The sequence below is a fragment of the Carlito syrichta genome, unplaced genomic scaffold, assembly GCF_000164805.1.
Source record: "Carlito syrichta isolate Samal-C Ts95f unplaced genomic scaffold, Tarsius_syrichta-2.0.1 Scaffold314292, whole genome shotgun sequence".
In the NCBI taxonomy this organism is placed as follows: Eukaryota; Metazoa; Chordata; class Mammalia; order Primates; family Tarsiidae; genus Carlito; species Carlito syrichta.
This window is the reverse complement of record NW_007258388.1, coordinates 381,780-400,188: the sequence shown is the minus strand read 5'-3', so window position 1 is coordinate 400,188 and position 18,409 is coordinate 381,780.

Genomic DNA, 18,409 nt, shown 5'->3' with positions numbered 1-18,409 from the left:
TTATCTTTTTGATTATATCCTAGTTTATGGGTTAGTGCACAGGGGGAGGTGATCACCCCACGGTTGTTTGTAAATTTCTGGGCATCACTTTGCTATGTGAATGCATCAGGTGAAATAAATCTCTAGTTTTTCCCACTGTTTTACTGTTGTGTTCTCTTTCTCTTCTTTCATTTTAAATTTTTTTTTATTTTTAAATTTTTATATTTATTACACTTGTAGCAAGGATTACTATCAAACTCCACTCATTGGGCCAGAGACCCTTGTGGTGTTAGCGAAAAACTTGCCCCTCAGGTAGCACACTACCTATACTTGAGAGTTCATCTTTCATTTTTTATAATGCCAAAGTTTCCTTCTCTTGTGGTTTACCATGTGTCTATTTTAAGAAGTGAATACATCTCCATGCGATTCCATGTATACCCAATTCCCTTTACTTTGGAATAGAGCACAGCCCAAAGTCTCCTCCTTTTAGTTTTTGGTAAATTTAACTAGGCTGACTCAATCTTTCGGAGCCAGTTTCCTCATCTGTAAGATATGCATACATATGCATACTTGAGAAAATTTAGCAATGTGGTATGTAACACGACTGGCAGATGACTCAGCACCAGTTGACTCTGAATACGTTGCAGATACTGGTATTGTTAAACCAACCACCCTCAGACCAACTTGAAATCAGACGAGCAGATTCTTGTTGATCCTTGGTATGGGAGGGAGGGTAGAGCCTTGTTGCTCAGTACTGGATACCCGTTGTTGATATTGGAATCTGGTGATCCTGATATTTTAACTTTAAGCAGTGTGATTTCTGAACTGTTTGGAGGGATACTTCATGAGAAGATAGACTATGCTGTCAGTTCCTAAAATGATTGTTGTTGACATATGCCTTGTTTAGGAATTGGTTGGCATGTTTTTTTTATTTTTTATTTTTTTGAGTTGGAGTCTCACTCTGTTGCCCAGACTGGAGTGTGGTGGCATGATCCTGACCACCTCAGCCTCGACCTGCTGAGCTCTGGTGATCCTTCCTCCTCAGTCTTCCAAGTAGCCGGAACTATAGGTTCACACTACCACGCTCGGCTAATTTTTGATTTATTGTAGAGACAGATCTCTCCAAGTTGCCCAGGCTGGTCTTGAGTCCACAGACTCAGGCAATCCACTCGCCTTGGCCTTCCAAATTGCTGGGATGACAGGCTGAGCCACCGAGCCCGGCCAGTTGGCATGTTTTTTTTAAATTACCTGCTGTCTTTGCGATTTATCCCATGTGAATGGTGAAAGGTTGGCTCTTTTTCCTCAGTGCCCTTACATTCTCTTTTTGTGCCTGTCAACTCTTCCTCCCTGTGACTCTGACACAGACACTCTGCATCCTCACATTTAGTTCCCAGCCTCGGCCATACAGAGTATTTTCCCTCCCAGGAATGAATAATTTTTCTTAAAGCACCTCTAGACCAAAGGCACTGGAACTCACCATGACAGAAGAAACTGATACTTAGGAAATTTAGGATTTGTGGGGAAGAGAACTGATGGATCTTTTTTGCTTTTCTTTTATTCCCTGGAACTTGTATGCTGATTGTCTACTCTTGTTTCTCACATGTAGCATGTCCCCGCCTGAATGGTGGAAACACTATTTTTGTTTGTTTGTTTTTTATTTTATTTTATCTTATTTTATTTTATAGATGTGGGGTACCAGTAAGATGAACTACACAACTGGCCCACACTCTCCCTGGTTTAGAACAGGCACCCTTTGTATTGTCACATGTCCCCTACCCTCCTTTCTCCTTTCTTCCTGTGACTGCCACTCCCTCCCTTCTTCTAATGTGATTAATGTTCTGGGCCCATCTATAAGTGAGAACATGCAGTATTCTTTGTTTGATATCACAGTTCTTTGTTCTATGATAGTTTACTAAGAATGATGGTCTCCAACTCCATCCAATTTGCTGCAAAGTCTATGATTTTGTTCTTCCTTATGGCTGCGTACTACTCCATCATGTGTATGTACCACATTTTCTTTATCCAGTTCACTTTTGATGGGCGGTGAGGTTGGTTCCATGTTTTTGCTATTGTAAATAGTGCAGCTATACTTTCCATAACCAAATAGAGTCATTTTTTCCTGGCATTGTATTTTTACATTTTTTCTTTTTCTGATGGGTTGTTCTATGTTTCAGCAGCAATTCCAGGACTACTAAGCTCTGTTTGTTTATAAATTACTTCATTTGTTTGCCAAGTCAATTGCCATCTGGCTCAAGTCATTTTAGGACATAAGTCTTAAAACCCTTTAAAAGTTTGTCTTACAATATGGTTGTATCCACATATGCCAAAATTTTTTTTTTACTGAATTCAGCAAAATCAATTAGGTTTCATTATTCTATGTGATGATGAATAACCAGTTTGAGGGCATTTTAAAATTTGTGGCTGTTGGATTTAGTCTCATCTAGATATGACCTATACGAATTGTGAGCTTATATTGTAAAAACTCTATTGAAAGTTTTACAAACCTTTACCACAGAGTAAATAAAATTTGCTTTGGCATCCTAATCTACCTAACATTGCTAATAAGTTTTAGAATTTAATTTGTAATGCATTTCCTAAAATAGTCAGTTTTGTTCTACGTTTATAGCAAGAAAGATCAGTGTCTATTTCCAACTAATGTGGATACACTGTCAGGAAGAGTTACTCAAAATCATTGTACCCAAAAGTCCTATATTGAGCAAACTATAATTTGAACTATGTGAAATAACTCATATTAGGCAACAACTTTCAACCTACAAAGATGGCAAATAATATTAATGATAATTATTTTTGTAAATTCATGGAGTTCCCTTCCTAAATTTAATGTTTTCATCACAATTTGGAAATTAAAGCAGTGTACTCATTAACTTCTGGAAATCTATTTAGTCAATAACAGGCTTCTGCTGTTGTCTGGCTAACTGATTTGTCAATTTTTGGACTTCATTGTCTGAGTCTCTTGTTGCTATAACAGAATATTGGAGGTGGGGTAGTTTATAAAGAAAAGAGGTATATTTAGCTCACAGTTTAGTGGGAGGTTGAACAGGTGTGGTGTTGGCATCTGCTTGGCTTCTGGTGAGGACCTTTGTGCTACATCTTAACATGGCAGAGGAGGAAAGGGAAGTGGTACCTGGAAGAGGGACCAAACCTGAGGTGCAGTTTCCCTTTATAAAGGCCTGCTCTTGTGGGGACCAATCCGTTCCTGTAAGAACTAATCCAGTCTCTCCAGATCAAGAACTCCCTCGAGAAGACATGAATCTATCCATTAAAGCAGGGTCCCCACCCCCTGGGCAGTGGGACAGTGGTCTGTGGCCTTTCAGGAACCGAGCTGCACAGCAGGAGGGGAAGGGGGACAGGAGAGGGGACAGAGCTCCCCTCCTGCCAGATCAGTGGTGGCATTGATTCTCATAGGAGCGTGAACCCTATTGTGAACTGCACACGCGAGCGATTTAGGTTGCTCGTTCCTGATGATCTGTGCCCCCAACTGCATGCCCCCCCATCCCTGTCCATGGAAAAATTGTCTTCCATGAAACCAGTCCCTGATGCTAAAAAGATTGGGGACCGCTGCATTAAGGTGGTGCTTCCATGATCCAAACATCCCCCACTAGGCCCCAATTTTCAAGATTACCCAATTCTCAATAAGGGGAACACTGAGTTTTGGCGAGGACAAACCATATTCACACCATAGCACTCATAGTGCACCAATGAGTAAAATGTACTTTTGGCTTTTTTCTTTAGAGAGACTATCTTACTTTTCACAAGAGTATTTATCGAGTTTACAAATTCAGGTCAAAATGAAATGTGCCAGTAATAATTTCAACTCCATTATTTTGCTAGAGATCAACAGAATTCACATTCTCTGTGTCCATGGGGCAGGTCTTGTGAGCTCTCTTGTGTTCAGTCCAGTTCATAAGGATCAATCAAACTCTTATTATATGTCAGAGAGTGAGCCAGGTTCAGGAATGCAAAGATAACTGAGACACAGGTAGGTGAAAATAGGGTCACATATCGCAGCATTAAGGGTTAGGTAAGTTTACGACTCACCTGTGCAACTTCACAACCAATATCACTTTTCAGCAACAATAAACAAATTCAACAAATATTTTTGAAGCTTTGCCATATGTCAGACACCGTGGTAGGTACTATGTGTCCGATGAGACATAGCAGTAAGCAAGAGGTGCTCTTTCTGGTCAGCTGAAGCAAAGCACCTCAGTGGCACATATTTGGCCTTAAAAAGTGAGGCCCTTCACAATAGTCCCCAACTTTTTGAAAAAAATTAATATATTATAATTATACATATCTATGGGGTACATGTGATATTTTGGTATGTGCATATAATGTGTAATTATATGTGTAAACTCTTTGCCCAGACCATTGTTCTGAAGTGTTTCCCTAAAGTTTTCTTCTAGTAGTTTCATAGCTTTTGGTCTTGCATTTAACACTTTAATCCTTTTTGAATGGATTTTTGTACAATTTGTTATAGGGATTTATTTTCCTTCTTCTGCATATGGATATTCAGTTTTCCCAGTACTAATTATTGACGAGACCGTCTTTTCCCCAATATATGCCCTTGGTTCCTTTGTTGATTCCAAATCTCCTCTTTGAAATATACAATAAATTATTGTTAACTGAAGTCACTTTACTGTGCTATCGAACACTAGAGCTTATTCCTCATTTCTAATTGCATTTTTGTACCCATTAATTACACGTTTTCATCCTCCACTTTCCCTTTATCCTTCCTAGCCTCGAGTAACTACCAATCAGCTCTCTGTCTTCACGACATCCACTTCTTTTAGGTCCCACATATGAGTGATGATATGCAGTATTTGTCTTTCTGTCCCTGGCTTATTTCACTTAATATAATGATCTCCAGCTCCATCCATGTTGCTGCAAATGACAAGATTTTTATTCTTTTTAATGACTGAAAACTATGCCATTGTATATATGTGACACTTTCTTTATTCAGTCAGTCATCCGTTGATGGATACTTACATGGAATCCATATCTTGGCTATTGTGAATAGTGCTGCAGTAAACATGGGGGTCAGGTATCTCTTCAGCATACTGATTTCCTTTCTTTTGGATATATGCCTATCGGTGAGATTGCTGAATCATACAATATTTCTAATTTTAGTTATTTGAAGAACCTCCATACTGTTTTCCATAATGACTGTATTAGTTTATATTCCCATCAACACTGTATGAAAGTTCTCCTGTTCCCTTTTCTCCACATCTTTGCCAGCAATTTTCTTGGTCTTTTTGATAACAGCCATTTTAACTGGTTTGAGATAACATCTCATTGTGGTTTTAATTTGTATTTCCCTGATAATTTGTGTTGCTGAGCATTTTTTCATATATCTGTTGTATATCTTCTTTTGAGCAATGTTTGTTCAGATCATTTTGCCGTTTAAAGATTGGATTATTTGGGCTTTTTTCGGTATTGAGTTGAGTATTTAATTTCTTATGTTTCCTGGTTAATCCCTCATCAGATGGATAGTTTACAATCATTTTCTTCCATTCTGTAACTGTCTCTTCAGTCCATTGATTGTTTCTTTTGCTGTGCAGAAGCTTTTTAGCTTGATGTAATCCCATTAATCTGTTTTTGCTTTTGTTGCCTGTGATTTTGAGGTCTCACACACAAACTCATTGCCCAGACCTTTGTTCTGAAGTGTTTCCCTAAAGTTTTTTTCTAGTAGTTTCATAGCTTTCGATCTTGCATTTAACTCTTTAATTCTTTTTGAATGGATTTGTGTACAATTTGTTATAGGGATTTATTTTCCTTCTTCTGCATATGGATATTCAGTTTTCCCGGCACTATTTATTGATGAGACTGTCTTTTTCCCAATATATGCTCTTGGCAACTTTGTTGAACATGACTTAGCTGTAATTGTGTGAATTTATTTCTGGGTTCTCTATTCTGTTCCATCGACACATATATATGTCTGTTTTTATGTCAGTACCATGTTGTTTTGGTTATTATAGCTTTGTAGTGTGTATTTTGTAGTATGTATTTTGTAGTCAGATAATGTGATGCCTCCGGTTCTGTTCACACAAATCGGTAGAATTTCTATATGCAAGCCTTGAACAAAATGAAAGAAAAATCAGGAAAGCAATCCCATTTATAATAGCTTGAAAAAATAGGATGCTACACTAATGAAATAATTGAAGAGGACACACACACAAAAAATGGAACGATATCCCATACTCATCATGAATGAGAGGAATTAGTACCCTAAAATATCCACACTACCCAAATCGATCTGCAGAATCAATGCCATGCTTATCAAAATATCAATGGCATTCTTCACAGAAACAGAAAGAATACTTCTAAAGTTTGTATGGAACCACAAAAGACCTCAAATGGCCAAACCAATTCTGAGCAAAACGAACAAAATCTCCAATTGCTTTGCCACCACTGCTGGGGTGAACTCCTCGAAGCGGGAACTGCTTAGAACTACCCTGTGGCACGTTCAGGGCAAGCAGAATTGCGTGCAACTCATCGTCAAGGAAGCTGAAGCTGAGATCTATGAAGTGCTTGTTTCGAAATAGTTAAAGTGCCAGAATTACGATTCCTTTGCCATCCTCACCTCTGCCTGTTCATATTCATGCTGCGGTTTTCCCACATGAAAAATTGCATCGAATTACTTTCCTTTCTGCAAAATTGTGGCCTTATCCGAGGTGGAACCCAATCCATAGCTTCTATACTAGACTGAGTAAATATTGACAGAATCAAATGGGATGCCCTTATGTAGTCCTTTCTAAAAAAAAATCACTAAGAGGATGGGTCATCGTGGTGATTGTGCTGTCGGCCCCACCAGGTAGGTTTTCTGTTTCTCTTTGGCTCCAGTTTACGGGTCCTGAGGGCTCCTGGCCAAGGGTGGTGCTTTCTGCCTTTGCTGCTGTTGTTTCTCTCGACTTGACCCCAGGGATGCTGTCTGTCTGTGCCTCCACGTCTGCCACTGCTCTGGTAGTGGTGTTAGCGGTCCAGTTCTCAAAACTGGGAAATATTCTTTAGTGTAACCCACAGACAAGATGGGCCTCACCTCTGAGAAATTCGAAGTTATCACTCACTGGCACCTCTTCAGGTTGTAGGCTAGATGGCAGATTTCCATTCAATATTATCAAAACACAGGGCCACCCCCTGGAGTCTTGTTACAAATTAGGAACCTGGGATCTGAGATGCTAGGATCAGCAACAAAGTCTCTACGTGGCAGAGCTGGGGTTGTCCCTCGGATCTGTCTGCTCCCAGAGCCTGTGTTCTCTTGCTTCATTCTATTTTCCCATATGTGTGCTGCCGGGATCTGTAAGCCTTCAGAGGGTTCAACAAGCAAGAATGACGTTACTCTGAGGTTAGCATTTAAGAATTTACTGGGAGACTATTCCAGCTATGGCCACCAGTGCCAGTAGAATCCATAAGATTTGTAAGAAATTGTAAATGCCAATAAAAGGCAGCTTCCTGTGAATATTTAATTTTTTCACTCCCTATTACCACACATGCAGGGGAAAGAGAGACTATTTTTTACAACTTAACTTTCTAAGCGACTTAGACATCCTTGGGGGCCTTTTATTTTCTCTACTAAATGAACCCTCTAAGGACTAACATGCTAAAATGATGAATATTCTTTCCAGATGTTGGAGTTTTGATTGCAAGTAGAATGGGAGCAGCTAAGTGGTGGTGGAGCTGGCATTGTCTAGTGGAAAATAGTCAGACACCACCAGGAAGCCCTGCCAAGATTCTTGTGATGTTTTATTTGTATTGATATACGTTTGGCTCAATTAGCTCTGCTTGAGGTTGTGGGATGATCAGAATGACCAAGCAGAAAAGCTCTGGGGGTATTCCCCCCTTCTCACTACAACTTGTGAGTATTGAATAGATTAATGATTGAGTTGATTCTGCATTTAGGTGAGAGACTGAAAAAAATAGACTCTTGGTGAATATGTTAAATAGCTTTTAAAAATTGCTTAATTCAGAAAGCAGATGAAAGATCAGATTGGGAGGAAATTCAGAATGTTTAAATGAAGAGTTGCCTCTAAATGACCAGTAGGTGATTTTTAAAAAGTAGGAATTCACTATTAATTCCTATTAATTTTTAAAATTGTATCTTTTGCTTTAAAGAAAGTACTTCATGCTCTGTTCATTTTTGTACCTTGCCTTTCCTAATCAAATGCTGCTATTTGTTTCAGAGGTTTATCACTGCACAGCTTGCTGCTTCATCTTTCTTGGAATTCTGAGCCAACCTTTCAAATATCAGAGTTGTACCCTCCTGAATTGGCTTGTCAATCTGGAAGCTGACATGTTACCAGTAGAGCTGGTGGTCATTGTGACCATGAATATATTCCTCTTTTTTAGTAAAAGACATTTTGTACTCTCCACTTGATGCAGGGAGACATTTCTCATACAATTTTGGTCTAATTTCTAAAATTGCCTTCATCTTTTTAACCATGACAGAGGAAGGCATGTTTCACAAAGCTGATGCCCAGGAGAAAACTCTCACCTGAGATCTCCTTGTTCTTTTCCTGAGTTTCTGTTACATAAGGGAGAAAGCAGCTTCATGTGTATTGCCCAGATATTAAACCATGATGGTGATGTTGTTAGTCTCAAATCAACTTCGCTGCTCTGATATTGGGAAATGATTCTGTGTGACAAGACACAGACTGCAAAGACTTTTCTTTGCGTGTAGTTTTGTTGGAATAGTGGTCAGCAAATCCCAGACATCTTTTTGGAGACTCTAGGAATTCTAGACTTAAGAAGAAAGAACAGTTTGAAAATGATTTTGTAACTCCAGTGTTGTCCATAAAAGTGTTCCAGGAGAGGCAGCATGGCAAACGGAAAAACCCTTCAGACAAGTCCAGGGTTGAATCCTGGTTCTACCACTGACTATGTCAATGGGGCCCTACAGTTTCACTCCTGGAGCCTCAGTTTCTTCACCTGTGAAATGACAAAACACATATACACATTCCAGAATTGTCATGAGAAATCAATATATGCAGATTTAGGCCAGAAACGCCACTTGAACATTGGAAAATGCTTAAAACTGTAATAGAAAAGTTGTTATTACATGGGTTAAATGTGCGTTGGGACGCATTCTTGTCACAGAAGGCAAAAGACGAAGGTTATCCATCCTCAAATGTGGATCTGAACCACTGTCCCTAATGCCACAGCTGCAAATCATAACACAGATAGCTGCCACTTATTTTATTCTTACTCTGTGCTGGCTATTGTAACAAACATGATGTCATTTCACTTTCAAAACGATCCTGAGGGATAGTTGACGTGATTCCAAATAAGCTTATTTGGAATTAAAATAAAAAAATATTTTGTCATTGTACAGTCATAACTAGTGGATTCTTACACAAATAAGACAGACTCACTCTACACTCTTCAGAGATTGTATATATTTGGGTTCTAGTCAAGCAGGAGAAGTTCCAGAAAAAATATAGCTGTGACTAGAATGTCAATGTTTTGCTTATTCATGTTTGGGACAGGTGTATGTTTGAAAAAGTAAATTCTGGGACCTACCAAGTTTCCTAGGATTGTGAACAATGGGAGCTGAGTGACATAAACTGTGCTAAGCTGTGAGGAACCCAGAAGTGGGTGCCATCTGCTTGTTACCAAGTGCACTTACCCGAAACAAGTTCTGGATACAGTAGGTTCTTAATGATACTCGTTGAATGAAATTTTTTGAATGAATACATTCATTTTTAATGTGGAAAAACCTCTTTTAGATCTCTTGACAACAATTTTTGCTATTGATAATTTTAGTTTCTAAAACCCTTTGAGTACTTAATGCTTAAAATAGCTCTTAAAACAGTTCTGAATCTTTCCAAATGAATATTTGATTTTGTCATGGTTTTAGTTTTTAAATTATATTCTAAATGTGAGTAAATGCACTTATAAGAAAATCACACATTTACATTTATAATAAGTGTATAGGATGCTGTAATTTATACAACTAGTTATATCATGCATAGCCAAAGAAAGAGAAATAATAAAATTTGCAACATTCCGGTAAGCTTCGATTTTGAATATAATTCAATTTTGTGTTCTTCCGATGATACACAGAGTAAAATAAAAAGAATAACACAAATAACTTATGTATGATAGCTCTTATAATGTTATAAAACCTGCAAAATGCTTTGTATGCATTTTATTTCTGAATCTTCAAAGTAACCCTTTCAGGTATGCATTGCTATCTTTTCCACTTTACAAATGAGAAAGGTAACATCTAAAGGTCAAAAGATTTGCCCAAGGTCACCTCTGAGGCAAATGGCAGAAACAGGGGCAGAGTTCAGGTGTCTCTGACTCCACATTCCACAATCCTGTTAGGCAGTTTTGCCAAGAGTTCAGCTGAGCTCGGTGAGTAGAGCCCCCACAGGGCTTGTTCTTATGAGGGGAGGCAGGGTCAAACTGTAGAACCCGACAAGCAAAATAGCTTGTTTTCTCAAAACTATTAAAAAATTATGTGCACTGGCAAAAGGAATAGCCATATTCCTTCTCAGGAGACTCAAATAAAGGCACCTCCAGGTTAAGAAAAAATGAACATGTGCAAAAAGCAAAAATCCCTTGGAAAACAAAATTGTTTTAGAAATGAGCTATTATGAGAATCAAGCTGAATACTAAGGGTCTCATCAACTGGGAAGTTTGTTTCCTGATTTCACATTATTGCTCAGCTTAAGATGTCTCAAAAAATATAGTTGTTTGGTTGTTCTCTCTCTGTGATTAGACCAAACTCTGACCCTGACATAGTTTAAAACAAAGCACTGTCCTTCAAGGCTAATTAATGCATAATTCCAATTTTGTTTTGCTCATTCTAAATGAATATCTGTGCGAAAGCTAGAAAGGTTAAATGCAAAAATAATTTGTATACAATATTAGGCTGAAATTTTCATTATATAAAAGAAAATATTAAAATCAAAAGAATTATAAATAACTGTAGTGATCTTCCCCCTTACTGCATTAGTAATGTATTCTTTAAAAAAAATTTTTTTTTAATTTTAAAGGTGTGGGGTGCAATTCAGGGTTAGGTATACAGACGTTCATTATGCAGGTACCCTTGTTGATGAGGTGTGCCCCCTCCTCTGGCAGTTTCCCACTACTGCCAATCTCTTTCTTAGAGTATTATGATGATTGTTCAAGGTCTGCTGATGAGTAATATCATGAGGTACTGAGTTCTTTGTTTCTGTGATAGATCACTGAGTATGATAGATTCTAAGTCCATCCAAGTTGCTGCAAAGTTCATAATTTTGTCCTTCTTTATGGCTGTGTAATATTCCGTAGTATATCTGTATCACTTTTTTTTTAACCCAGTCCCGTTTTGATGGGCAGCATGGTTGGTTCCTTGTTTTTGCTATCATGAATAAATGCTGCAATAAACATGCGTGTGCAAATATCTTTTTCATAGAGTGATTTGAGTTCCTCAGGGTATATTCCCAGCAGGGGGATTGTGGGGTTGTATGGAAGGTTGATTTTTAGATCTTTTAGGAATCGCCACACTGTTTTACACAGAAGTTGTACTAGTTTACACTTCTACCAACATTACTCTCTATATTATGACATGTTTCAAATTCTGAAAAGTACAATAATAGGATAGTGAGGGGAAGAAATTCTGCTTGTTGGCAATGTGAGAAAGATTAATGTGGTTTTGAAAAACCCAAGATAATAATTTTGATGACTGCTCATTTACATTCCAAGAACTCTTTTTTCTAACTATATTCAATTAGCTAAACCCAATTGCTTTATCTTGTGTCTCCGTGCCTTTATATATAAAATAATTTAAATGGAGTGAATGATCTTACAAGTTTTCTGCAGTAGTAGTAGTAGTAGTGAAGAAAGTCAAAATAAAGTAGAATAACCAAAAGTATGCACAGTATTTTAATAAACTATGCTGTAAAAAATGACACCTATGTTTATTTGGCTCTCTGAGTTTCAGACAGCGCTAAATGGATTTTAAAACTTTCCAAAATAAGCACAAACCAAAGAAGGAAAATTACCCTCAGGCTTAGCAAAAGCATGAGACTTCCAGCCTCATAGGTAATTGTTTTGGAAATTCATGTTTCTAAAAAAAGGGGGGGGGGTGGTAATGCAAAATGCAAACACCATCTCAACCATAGCTAATTTAAAACAGTTGGTGAATGAACGGATTTTGGCAGAAAGAAATGAGTTGCAACCCCTGAGATGACTGGTGCATAACTCAGAAAGAAGTCCAAGAAAGTAAATATTTCTTTGCCTCGTGGGCAATTTATTTTAGCCAGAAAACTGCATGAAGGATGCTAAGTTCTCTTTGAGACAAACAGATAACTACTCTTTCAAGGCAACAGAATTGTATCCCATCAAGATTTATGTTTGTCCCATTTATTGGCGATGATTATTTTGATCATTTGATTAAGAAAGTGTCTTCCAGTTTCTCTTTTTAATCAACCACCTTTATAATTAATAAATGTTTTTGTAAAGAGGTACTAGAAGCAAACTAGACACATCATTCCTTATCTGACTTATACATTTGTTTATGTCAGTATGAACTCATGAGTTCTTATGTTAGTCAAAGGACTATTTTCATAATCATTTATTTTGAAGCTCAAATTGCCCTCCTGCTTGGTAGAGGGAATCTCCTTTAAGTTGGCTTCCATGTCCTTTGATGCACACCATTACTCTTTGAACACTTCTTTCCTTTCTGGCAAAACAAAAGGTTCCAAATTCATCTTGTTCTTTTCTTCCTCAGCTTTGGAATCATGATTTCTACAGAGACCCCAGGTTCCTTTTTCTAGAGAATAGCATTTAGAAACCAAAATCTTAGTGCTAGGTGAGCTCATTGTTACTGTAATGTTACTACTCCAAGGCCAAGTGTACAGAGATGGATAACATAAGGATCTACTCGTATATTCAAATACCTTATTATTTTCTATATCTTTCTATATGCTGAAACTATGAGTTCATAGAGATATCTCCAATTCCAATCCAATATCACAGGGATCCTTTTAGTTTTCTCTCTTTCCATATTTGTAGTGTCTCTTTCCTGATTTCTGTATTTGTATTTCTTACCAACTGTGAGAAATCTAGTCCTCGATAACCTGAATATATTTACTCATTTGCTCAACCTCCCTGAATATAATGGATCTCCGGCTGTCAACAACCTTTCTGAGCATAGTCTACTCACCTTCTGTAGGCTTTGACAAATGGACATCTCCTCATCCTGCTTGGAATTAACACTCTATGCTGGGTTGCACCCATATACAAAGACTCTCCTCATTCCATTTGCCTCTGACACCGCTGGCCTGGCCACCCTTCTACGTGGATACTGTACTCATCTCTCTCAAGCTTTGGAAACACACTTTAGGCTGTCTCCAGCAGGGACATTCTCTTCACCTGTCTTGACCTGTCATTGAGCTGCCCCCATCACCATCTTCTTGGGTGGACATTCTCTTCATTCTGCTTGGGCTCCAGCATGTCCTCTGGAATTCTGTCCCTCCTCACAATCCCTGTGCTGATGCTTAACTTGCTAAGCTTAACTTAAAAGCTTTTGGGTTAAGAAGGAAAGGAGAAGGAAAAAAATAAATAGATGAAGAAGAGAAGTAGGTTCACTTTTTATTTTACGTTTTTAGTGTTTCTTTTTTCTAATTTTATTTTATTATAGAGATGTGGGGTACAAGTGAGAAGTAACTACATAAGTAGACAGCAGGCAGGTGAAGTTTGGACTTCTAACAGACCATCTCTCCCCTGGTGGTGGACCAGGTACCCTTCCACCCTCCTTTTTCCTTCCCTCCCCCAGCAGTGCCCAGTGACTACTAATCCCTCCCTCGTGCTAATGTGACTATTGTTTAGGCCTACTTATGAGTTAAGACAATATTCAGTTCTTTGTTTCTGTGATAGATCACTGAGTACAATGGTCTCCATCTCCATCCAATTTTCTGCCAATTCCATGATTTTGTTCTTCATGGCTGCATAATATTCCATCATGTATATGTAATACATTTTCTTTATCCAGTCCATTTTCGATGGGCAGTAGAGTTGGTTCCATGTTTTTGCTATTATGCGTAGACCAACAATAAACATGCATGTGCAGGTGTCTTTTTTGTAGAACAATTTATGTTCCTTTGGGTATGTTCTCAGGAGAGGGCTTGCTGGATCATATGGAAGGTCAATTTTTGATTCTTTTAGGAATTGCCACACTGCTTTCCATAGAGGTTGAAGTAGCTTACACTCCCACCAAGGATGTATAGGCATTCCCTTTTCTTTGAACTTGTGCCAGCATCTATTGTTTTTTTGACTTATTAATAATAGCCATCCTTACTGGAGTTAGGTGGTATTTCATTGTAGTTTTGATTTGCATTTCTATGATGATTAGTGAGGCTGAGCATTTTTATTGCTTGTGTGTCATCTTTTGAGAAGTGTCTCTGTTCATGTCCTTTACCCACTTTTTAATAGTTTTTTTTTTTGAGTTGGAGTCTCACTTCTTCACCTAAACTGGAGTGCAGTGGCATGCACTCTCATGGCCACTTGAGCGTCGAACTTCTGGGTCCCAGTGATCCTTCCATCTCAGCCTTCCGAGTAGCCGGAACTACATACGTGTGCTACTATGCCTGGCTATTGAAAAAAAAATTATTGTAGAGATGGGGTCTTGCCAAATTGCCCGGTCTGGTCTTGAACCCGTGGGTTCAGGCAATCCACTCACCTTGGCCTCCCAAAGTGCTGGGATTATAGGCTGAGGCACTGAGCACAGCAGGGTTGTTTGTTTTATTCCATTAGCTTCATTTGAGTTCCTTGTAGATCCTAGATATTAGGTCTTTGTTAGATGCATAATTTGCAAATATTTTTTCCCATTCTGGGGATTATTTCCTCATTCTCTTGATGCTTTCTTTTGAGTTTGATGAGGTCCCATGTGTCTATCTTAGCTTTTTGGCATTTGCTTTTGGGGACTTGGTCAGGATTTCATTGCCTACTCTGATGTGCAAAAGGATGTTTCCCACATTTTCTTCTAGGTTTCTTATACTTTGAGATTTTATGTTTAGGTCTTTGATTCATTTAGAGTTGACTTTTTTTTTAAATGATAAAGATGTCAGGTACAATTCAGGGTTAGGTATACAAATGTTGATTATACAGGTACCCTTGTGGATGAGGTGTGGCTCTCCTTCTCCTAGCAGTTTCCCTCAACTGCCAATCACCACCCCCCATCCCCTGACAGTTTCCTGCTACTGCCAATCCCTCTTTTCTAGTATTATAATTGTTCAAGATCCGCTTATGAGTGAGAACACAGGGTACTCTGTTCTTTGTTTCTATGATAGATCACTGAATATGCTCGACTCTAAATCTATCCAAGTAGCTGCAAAGTCCATATGTTTGTCCTTTATGGCTGCATAATATTCCATTGTGTATATGTACCACATTTTAAAAATCCAGTCCAGCTACCAAGGGCAGCATGGTTGGTTCCATGTTTTTGCTATTGTGAATAGAGTTGCCACAAACATATGTGTGCAGGCATCTTTTTGTAGAATGATTTGAGTTTCTCCAGGTATATTCCCAATAGGGGAATTACTGGGTCATATGGAAGGTCAATTTCTAGTTCTTTCAGATACCGCCACTGTCTTCCAAAGTGGTTGCACTAGTTTGCATTCCTACCAGCAGTGTAGAAGCTTTCTTTTTTCTTTGCATCCTCACCAGCATCTGTTGTTGTTTGTTTTATTAACAATGGCTATTCTTACTGGAATTAGATGGTATCTCATTGTGGTTTTGATTTTCATTTCTCTGATGATGGGTGAAGCTGAGCAATTTTTCATGTGTCTGTTGGCTGCCCATTTATCTTATTTGAGAAGTTTCTATTCATGTCTTTTGCCCACTTTTTAATAGGGCTGTTTGTTTCTTGCCTTTCGGCGCCTTTGAGTTTCTTATAAATCCTAGATGTTAGGCCTTTGTCAGATATACAGTTGGTAAATGTTTTTTCCCATTCTGTGGTCTGTCTCTCTGGTCTTTTGCTTTGTAAAAGCTTGTTATTTTGATAAGACCCCACTTGTCTATCTTATTTCTTAAGTTATGGGCATTTAGGGTTCTGAATAGGAATTGGTTGCCAGTTCTAATTTCCATAAGGGTGTCTCCTGCATTTTCTAAGAGTCCTATAGTTTGAGGTTTTATGCTTAGGTCTTTGACCCATTTGGAGTTAATTTTTGTGTATGGTGGTAGGTAGGGGTCCTGTTTTAATCTTCTATATGTGGTCAGCCAGTTTTCCCAGCACCATTTACTGAATAGGTTCTCCTCTCCCCAGTGGTTGTTGTTGGAGGCTTTGGCAAAGATGAGTTGATTGAGAAATTGAAGCTTTGCTTCCGGAATCTCTATCCAATTCCATTGGTCTTGATGCCTGTTCTTGTACCAATAACAGGCTGTTTTGATTACTGTAGCCTTATAGTACAGTTTGAAGTCTAGAAGTGCGATACATCCTGCTTTGTTTCTTTTGCTAAGGATTGTTTTGGCTATTGGTGGTTGTTTATGTTTCCATTTGAATTTCTGTATGGTCATTTCCAGGTCTGAGAAGAATGATGTTGGCAACTTAATGAGTCTGTAGATTGTCTTTTGTAGGATGGGCATCTTAACAATGTTGATTCTTCTTATCTATGAGCATGGAATATTATTCTATTTGTTTGTGTCTTCTTGGATTTCTTTGACCAGTGTTTTGTAGTTCTCATTGTAAAGGTCTTTCAGTACTCTGGTTAGGAAGATGCCGAGGTATTTCATTCTTTGTGTGTGGCTATTTTGAATGGGTCTTTTAATTTGGGTCTCTGCCTACTTGTTGTTGGAGTATAGGAATGTAATGGTCTTTTGCACATTCATTTTGTACCCTCAGACTTTGCCAAAGTCCTTTGTCAGTGTAAGCAGGTTTTTGACAGATTCTCTTGGATTTTCAAGGTATAGGATTATATCATCAACAAAGAGGGATAAGGTGACCTCCTCTTTTCTATTTGGATACCCCTGATTTCCTTCTCTTGTTTAATTGCCCTAGCTAGGACTTCCAACACAATGTTGAACAAGAGAGGTGAGAGTGGGCAGCCTTGTCTTGTTCCAGTTTTCAGGGGAAATGTTTCCATTTTTGTCCATTTAGTTACATGTTAGCTGTGGGCTTATTGTTGATAGCACTTACTACTTTGAGGTATGCTCCATCTAGCTAGGTGTTTGAGGGTTTTTATCAAGAAGGGATGCTGGATTTTATCAAAAGCTTGCTCTGCATCTAATGAGATAATCATGTGGTTCTTGTTTTTACATCTGTTGATGTATTTAATTACATTTATGGTCTCGCTAATGTTGAACCAGCCCTGCATCCTGGGGATGATGCCTGCTTGGTCATGGGGGATGATTTTCGAGATGTGTTTTTGGATCTGACTTGCTAGAATGCTAGAGTCCAGCTCCAACGAGAGAGTCAGGGCCTGACTGGGGAGAATTGGGAAGCGGCGACAAAGAAAAGACGAAGACGACAGGAATCCTCTTCCTGGGGAGAGCTCAAGACTCTGCCAATTTTTATTCAATTCTTACAAGCTTATATAGTTTTTTTACTGACACCCCTACCCACAAAATGTATCCCACGTTACATATTAAATGTTTACATCATGTTTTTTCTTTTGTTTATGGGGAAGTTGATCTTTATAAGTTTCATTTTGTTTCTTTCTGCTACCAGGTGGTGTAACAAAATACCAGCTGCCAATTTATCAGCCACATCCTGTGACCTCTAGGTCACCTGAATCTCTTCCCTTCGCTATTCTATTTCTTTTCCTTTACTGGTCTATTTTCTTAATTCTACCGTTATATATACTTTCAGCAGCAATATATTGACTTGTTTTTTCTTTTATATAACCACCTTTATCTTACCCACTACGAATTCTTAATACTATTAATTTAAAAATTTAATTTTCTTAATTCTAATTGCCTTATCTATATTACTTGCTATTTTCTTATCACCTATTTTACATTTTATATTTCTAAACGAAACTTGTCTAAATCTACACTTCTATATGAAACTAATTTACTTCTAATCCTAAATGTATTTAATTTTAGACCTACACTAAGTGTACATAATTTTAAGTTTACCTTAAAACTTAATTATTTCCTATTCCTTATATTTAACTAATACCTACACCTATAATAAACATTTATCTTTTAATTATAACTGCTATCTATTTAATTCTAATCCTTACTTTAATTTTAACCTTCTTTCTAATTAAACTATAATATTTCTTAAATCAAAAGGCATGTCTGTGACTTGTTTTTCCCAAAAACACCTGTTTGTGGAGATACTCTGTCTCAGTTTCTCACTCCCTCATCAATCACAACTGTCAATGTTGTTACTTATAAAGGGTGTGAGGAAGTACTTGTTTTTTCTTTTTAGCTAAAGGTTGCAAAATTTGCATTCCCTTGTCCCTTCAGGGGGGAAATTTTTTGC